Source organism: Triticum dicoccoides, chromosome 3B, assembly GCF_002162155.2.
Source record: "Triticum dicoccoides isolate Atlit2015 ecotype Zavitan chromosome 3B, WEW_v2.0, whole genome shotgun sequence".
In the NCBI taxonomy this organism is placed as follows: Eukaryota; Viridiplantae; Streptophyta; class Magnoliopsida; order Poales; family Poaceae; genus Triticum; species Triticum dicoccoides.
Window position 1 is genome coordinate 15,060,335 of NC_041385.1, and position 7,045 is coordinate 15,067,379.

Below are 7,045 nucleotides of genomic sequence, written 5' to 3' on the forward strand. Positions count from 1 at the left end.
CCTCTGCTCCCCATGATGATGGCACACGTGAAGCTGAAGAAAATAGAATTGGCCCCTTTGCAAACCTTGAAGGCCTCATCTCCTACATCTTGGTACAAGGTGCCAAAGTGGATCATTCTGACAATAATGCTGATTCTGATGAAGCCCCAGCTCCTCCTCCAAGGCCGCAGAAGCCAAAGAAGATTGAGGCTTCATCATCAACTACACCTCCAAATGCTTCTCGTGTGAAGCCACTGGCCACTGCACCTCCTGAAGTCAGTGTGCAGTCTGGAGATCTTTCACGCATCTCCAAGAAGACGGAGAAGAAAAATAAAATCGTCAAGAGTACTGATCAGGCTTTGACTCCTGCTGCTATTCTGCGTGAAGAGCCCATTGATCTGTCCAACGATGACGATCTTGCAGATGATGCTCTTGAGCAACTGATCAAGAGCAAGGAAGAAGCAGAGATCTTCAACAACTTGCCTCTCTTTGACGTGGCAATCATTCATAACTTCATTGATGAATGGTTTGACACACCAGACCTCAGCTTCGATGATCTGCAACTTCCAATTGGCCTCAGCGTCGCCTTCAATGGCGCCATTGCTTCTGAGCTAGCTATTGCTCAGCGCATCGTCGAACTGAAGCACAAGATTGACTATGAAAAGGCTCAGTTCAAGAAGCATGTGGGCACGCTCAACGTGCAAGATGTCAGGAACTTCAAGATCATGCTGCACGACCTCAAAGAAGCCTTTCACAAGAAGCATGCAGAAGCTCGAGGCTCCAGAGAGTGTATGAAGAGTCTAGCTGACAAGTGTGTGCTTGCCTACAATGAGGCTGAGAAGCGCAAGGCTCTTGGTCGTCCTGGCATCGACCCCAGGATGGCTGCAAAGAAGAAGAAATCGACTGTCCAATCTGCACCTTCAAGGCCAGATGAACCTCGCATTGTCTTCCCAAGAAGCATGACTGGCTCGAAGCCAAGAGTCATGTCAACTGCTTTAGAACAGAAGAGGACGAGGGCTGCCGAGGTTGAAGCTAGAAAGAGAAAGAATACTGAAGCCTCTGAAGCTGCTCCCTCCAAGAAGAAGCGCAAGATCAAGAAGAGTCGGGCTGCTCCCACAGAGCCCCTTGTTGTTGAACCCATCTCAGTGGTTCGTCCTGCATCCGCATCCCAAGAACTTCGCATGACTGTTCATGAGCCTGCTTCCACAGAGGCTCCTGAAGCTGAAGAGATTCCAGTAGCTGAACCCACCGCTGCTGAAGACATTGGTCAAGATGACAATGTTGAAGATGATGAAGTTCTTCCTCAAATTGAATATAATGTGGTATCATCGCCTATTCGTACGAACAGCGAAATCATCAGCATTGGGCGTCCTCTGACGCCAATTGCTCAGGATGCTTCATGGGCTGATCGCCCGCAAGAACAAGACTCCCCCAGCACTCCCCAACAACAACAAACCACACCATCCGTACAAGTTGAAGAGGATGAGGACCTGCCCACTCCATCTCCAAAGGTGTCGCTTGTACTACATAGGCTTCGCAAAGGACCAAGGCCTCAAGTCCCTCTTCCGAGCGTTCCAGAAGGAGAAGTGCACCATCAACCTGTTGCACGTCAAGTGTTTTCAGAAGCCACTCCTGCTGTGAATGTCTCCGAGTCTGAAGCACCAGCTGCTGAAGACAATCCGGCTACATCAGCCGATGAAGAACGTCAAGAAGAACGTGTCCATACCCCCCCCCATTCCTGAAGAAACTGTTCATGAAGTGAACGTGTCTATGCCTGACCCTCCAGCTCAGCAAGTGGAGGTTGAAAATCCTGAAGCTGCCACTACCAAGGCAAGTGAAGCTCATGACGTTGTCATGACTGAAGTTAATGTGGAGCTTGAACCAAACAGTGTGCCTGAAACCAATGAGGCAACTGCTCCTGAAGCACCTGTTGTGCAGCCTGAAGCCTCAGCAGCTACCACTGCTCCTGTTCCGCCACCAAGGCCCTATACAATCGATCAAGCATACAACCATGGCGAGCTAATCACAGTAAGATGGCCTGTTCTGGTCCCTCCACCTACTGTCTCTGGTCCTCAATTTGGCTATCACATTGAGCATAGGCCTCAGGTCCAGAAGCCAAAGCCAAGACTGCCAAGGTTTCCTGGTACTGCCACATCTGTCGGGTCTTTCAATGCAAATGGCTTCAAGAGCCACAACACATTCTTTGACAGCTCAAAGAACCCCTACATGAAGCCAAGAATATCATCAGACCGGTTCTGGAGTCATCAGCAGCGAAGCTATTACTCCTGTGTTCTGTATGATCAAGGACGCATTTTCCCTCATATGCGCCTCGACACTGAAGCCGTTGCTGGACTGCCGTGCTTAGAAGAAGCACTTGATTGTTTTCGTGATGCTGGTCTACTCAGCTTTGTCATAGACAAAGAACATTGGAATGAAGAGCTATTGCTTCAATTCTATGCTACCCTCCACATTCGCGGCTACAACAGAGATATCAAGACTTGGGTTCTCGAGTGGATGACAGGAAATGTTCATCATGAAGCCAAAGCTCTGGATATCATTGAGCTTACAGGCCTATCCACTCCCGGAGATCTATATGAACCTGGTTGTCAAAAACACCGCAATGCACTGGAAAGCACCTTCCATAAGCCTGAACCCAATATGAGCCAGATGTTGAGCATGATGAAGCCTTTGCCATGTGATGCTGAATATCCAAAGGAGTTCTTTGTTGATGACCTTGAGTATCTGCCGTGCACCATATATCACATCATCAGGCGGACTCTATGGCCTATCAAAGGACATTCATGAGCTGCAAAACTCGAAGGAGCCATGAAGACATTAGTCTTTTACATCCTCAATGGCATCAGCTTCAATGCGCAAGATTTCTTCATCAGGCAATTGGCTGCATCTGGATCTGACCTCTTCGGACTGAAATTCTATGCTCCATGGGTCATGTGCCTCATCAAGCAACACTCTGCTGTCAACTATCAACCATCTGCTCGCAATCATGTGATCTTCCTACCAGAGGTTGATATGTCAGTTGAAGCCATATACCCTGAACCTGCCAAGAAGCCTCTTTGTCTTCAGAATGCTGAACATCAAAGCTTCACTCAGCCTATGGAAGGAGTCCAAGCTGTCACGCGTGTCTATCCGATGGCTGGGAATACTCGTCTGCCTCATCGTGCACCAACTGAAGCTACTGAGAGTACCATTGCTCAAAGGCCTTGGAAGCGCTCTCGGGTCCTAAATGACCGAGAACTTCTTGTGGCCCTACATCAGAAGCAAGATAAGCATCATTTTTGGATGAAGCGTCAGATGCAAAGCCTCTTGGTGGACGTAAATTGCATTCGAAACCTTTCCACCAAGAATGCATTTGTCACTTATGAAACTTGTCGGCGTTCATGGAAGAGTTTGACCCTACTCAGTGCTGAAGCTGATCTTCAAGATGATGGCTTCACGGAAAGATTCAAGTTTGACTCCACTCCTCCATGGAATGCTGTCCTACGAAGAACTCCATCTCTTGAAGACTCTGATTATTCTTCCTCCACGGCAACTGTCAATGCCAATGTCATCGATGATGAATACGATGCTACTTCACCGCCCCCTACTTCTGCACGCATCGACACTGCACCAAGTTCATCTGCACCGCCAAACGACAACGACAACCCTACTGCTTCATCTACTCCTCATGAGGACGAGTAGATGCTCTATGTCTTCAAACCTTTTTGGTCATTACTGACAAAAGGGGGAGAAGCATATGAGTTGATAGTCTTCAAGCGGGTTCATAAGGGCGGTTGCTTTATATTTTTGCCTAGTGCTTACAACTCTTGCTTTTTGATACACTTCGTTCTTTGAGTTGTAACACTTAAAGTTGATGGTCGTCTGCTACTTATTTGCGTTTCCACGTGCGATGATAACTTCCACACTTAGATCATTCTGCAGACATCCATTTTTCATTATGCATGTCATTCTCTTAGCTATATCATTTCATGCATGATGAATTATCTTCATAAGTTGAAGAGGATCTCCACAAGTACAACCTGCCATGTGCATTTGCATTCCAAAAGCAAATTATTTATATGCACATCTTCAGGGGGAGCCCTTGCCACTATGAAGACAATACGTTATCCTTTACAATTTCAAATACTTCTTTCCCGTTGAAAACTTCAACCAGTTTGTCATTAATCACCAAAAAGGGGGAGATTGTAAGTGCATCTAGTGCCACCCCTAGTTGGTTTTGGAGTATTGACGACAAAGTTGGTTGAGGGACTAATGCGTTTGTGAGAATTACAGGATAACGCAGGTAGTGTCCCTCATTGATTCGGTTTACCTACCGGAGATGACCCCTAAAAATGTATGAAGACATCGAAGACAATGGTGGTGTGTGAAGATATTCACACTGAAGTCTATGACATGAGAAGACATTGAGTGAAGACTATGGAGCGCGAAGAGTGAGTTGTTTCGTTGTTTCCTTTTCTTCTTTGTTGAGTCATAGGAACCACCGCACTGTTAAGTGGGGTCCAAGTGAACTAAGTCAGAGTGACTGAAGTGATGCTCAACCCAAATCCTATGTCTTCGAGCGAAGACAATGAGAGCAAATCTTATCCAGAGCTGGATGAGTCAACTTTGCTTGTAGCCCAAGTAAAGCTGCCGTGTGTGTTTGAAATCTGACCGTTGGAACACGTGTCAGTTCCTTAGTGACCCAGGGTCATTTCGGACATATCAGGTCGGGTTGCCTTGTGGCTATAAATAGCCCACCCCCTACACCATAAATTGGTGGCTGCTCAGAGTTAGTTTACGGCTTTTGTCGTTTTGAGAGCAACCCACCTCGAAGCCTTTGAGAGAGAAATCCTTGCGAGGACAAATCCCAAACACCCAGAGCCAAAGAGTGTTAGGCATCACTGAAGTCTTTCTGTCTGTGTGACCTGAAGACTTATTACACTTGAGGACTGTGTATCCTCCAGCCGGTTAGGCGTCGCGTTCTGAGCATCCAAGAGTCATTGTGGATTGCCGGGTGAATGAAGTCTGTGAAGGTTCGGAAGTCTACCTTGAAGACTTACCAGAGTGATTGGGCGAGGACTAAGTGTCCTTAGCTCAAGGGGAATAAGGTGAAGACACGATCTTTTGAGTTGAATCTCAGCCTCCCTAACCAGACGTACAGTTGTCACAGCAACTGGAACTGGTCCAACAAATCCTGTGTCTTCAACAAGTGACTGGTTCTATCTCTTCCCTCCTTTACTTTGAGTTTGTCTTCGTGAAGTCATTGCTTATCTGTCTTATCTGATTGACTTCATTGCTTGACTACTATTGTTGATTGGCTTCATACTATCTTCCATCCTGATCCTACTACCTAGCTGCTATTAGTCTTCGTACGTTAACACTATTGCATACTTGGCTATGGCTTGCTTGTTGTAGTTTATCTTCCGCTGCATATCAATTAGGTCATTTCTATTGTTTGTCTTCTAAACTACCATGTTTTGAAGACTTTGATAAAAATCGCCTATTCACCCCCCCTCTAGTCGATAACTAGCATTTTCAGTAGGCACGCCTATTATTTCTGTTAAATTTGGAGATCATTGTTATCATGGCTTATGTGATATGGGTGCTAGTGCTAATGCGATACCTTATGATCTTTATAAAGAAATTAGGCACGATATTGCACCAGTTGAATTAGAAGATATTGATGTTACTATTAAGCTTGCTAATAGGGACACCATTAAACCTATTGGGATTGTTAGAGATGTTGAAGTCTTGTGTGGGAAGATTAAATACCCTGCTGATTTCTTGTTCTCGGTTCCCCACAAGATGATTTTTGTCCCATTATTTTTGGTAGACCCTTCTTGAACACTACTAGTGCTAAAATTGATTGTGAAAAGAATATTGTCACTGTTGGCTTAGATGGTATGTCTCATGATTTTAATTTCGCTAAGTTTAGTAGACAACATCGTGAAAAGGAACCATCTAGTAAGGATGAGATTATTGGTCTTGCTTCTATTGTTGTTCCTCCAATTGATCCGTTAGAACAATATTTGCTAGACCATGAAAACGATATGCTTATGAAGGAAAGGGAAGAAATAGATGAAGTGTTTCTTAAACAAGAACCTATGCTAAAACATAATCTTCCCTTTGAAATTCTTGGGGATCCCCCTCCACCCAAGGGTGATCCCGTGTTTGAACTCAAACCATTACCTGATAATCTTAAGTATGCTTATCTTTATGAAAAAGAAATATATCCTGTTATTATTAGTGCTAACCTTTCAGAGAAAGAAGAAGAAAGATTATTGAAAACTCTGAAGAAGCACCGAGCTGCTATTGGATATACCCTAGATGATCTCAAGGGCATTAGTCCCACATTATGTCAACACAAAATTTCAGTGGAGAAAGATGCCAAACCTGTTAGAGATCCTCAAAGACGATTAAATCCCAAAATGAAGGAAGTGGTGAGAAAGGAGATACTAAAACTCCTTGAGGTAGGTATTATTTATCCCGTTGTTGATAGTGTATGGGTAAGCCCTGTCCATTGTGTCCCTAAAAAGGGAGGTATTACGGTTGTCCCTATCCCTAATGATAAAGATAAATTGACCCCGCAAAGAATTTTTACAGGCTATAGGATGGTAATTGATTTCCGCAAGTTAAATAAAGCTACTAAGAAAGATCATTACCCTTTACCTTTTATTGATCAAATGCTAGAAAGGTTATCCAAACACACACATTTTTGCTTTCTAGATGGTTATTCTGGCTTCTCTCAGATACCTGTATCAGCGGGGGATCAATCTAAAACTACTTTTACTTGCCCTTTTGGTACTTTTGCTTATAGACGTATGCCTTTTGGTTTATGTAATGCACCTACTAACTTTCAAAGATGCATGATGGCTATATTTTCTGATTTTTGTGAAAAGATTTGTGAGGTATTCATAGATGACTTCTCCGTCTATGGATCCTCTTTTGATGATTGTTTGAGCAACCTTGATCGAGTTTTGCAGAGATGGGAAGACACTAGTCTCGTCCTGAATTGGGAAAAGTGTCACTTTATGGTTAATGAAGGCATTGTCTTGGGGCACAAGATCTC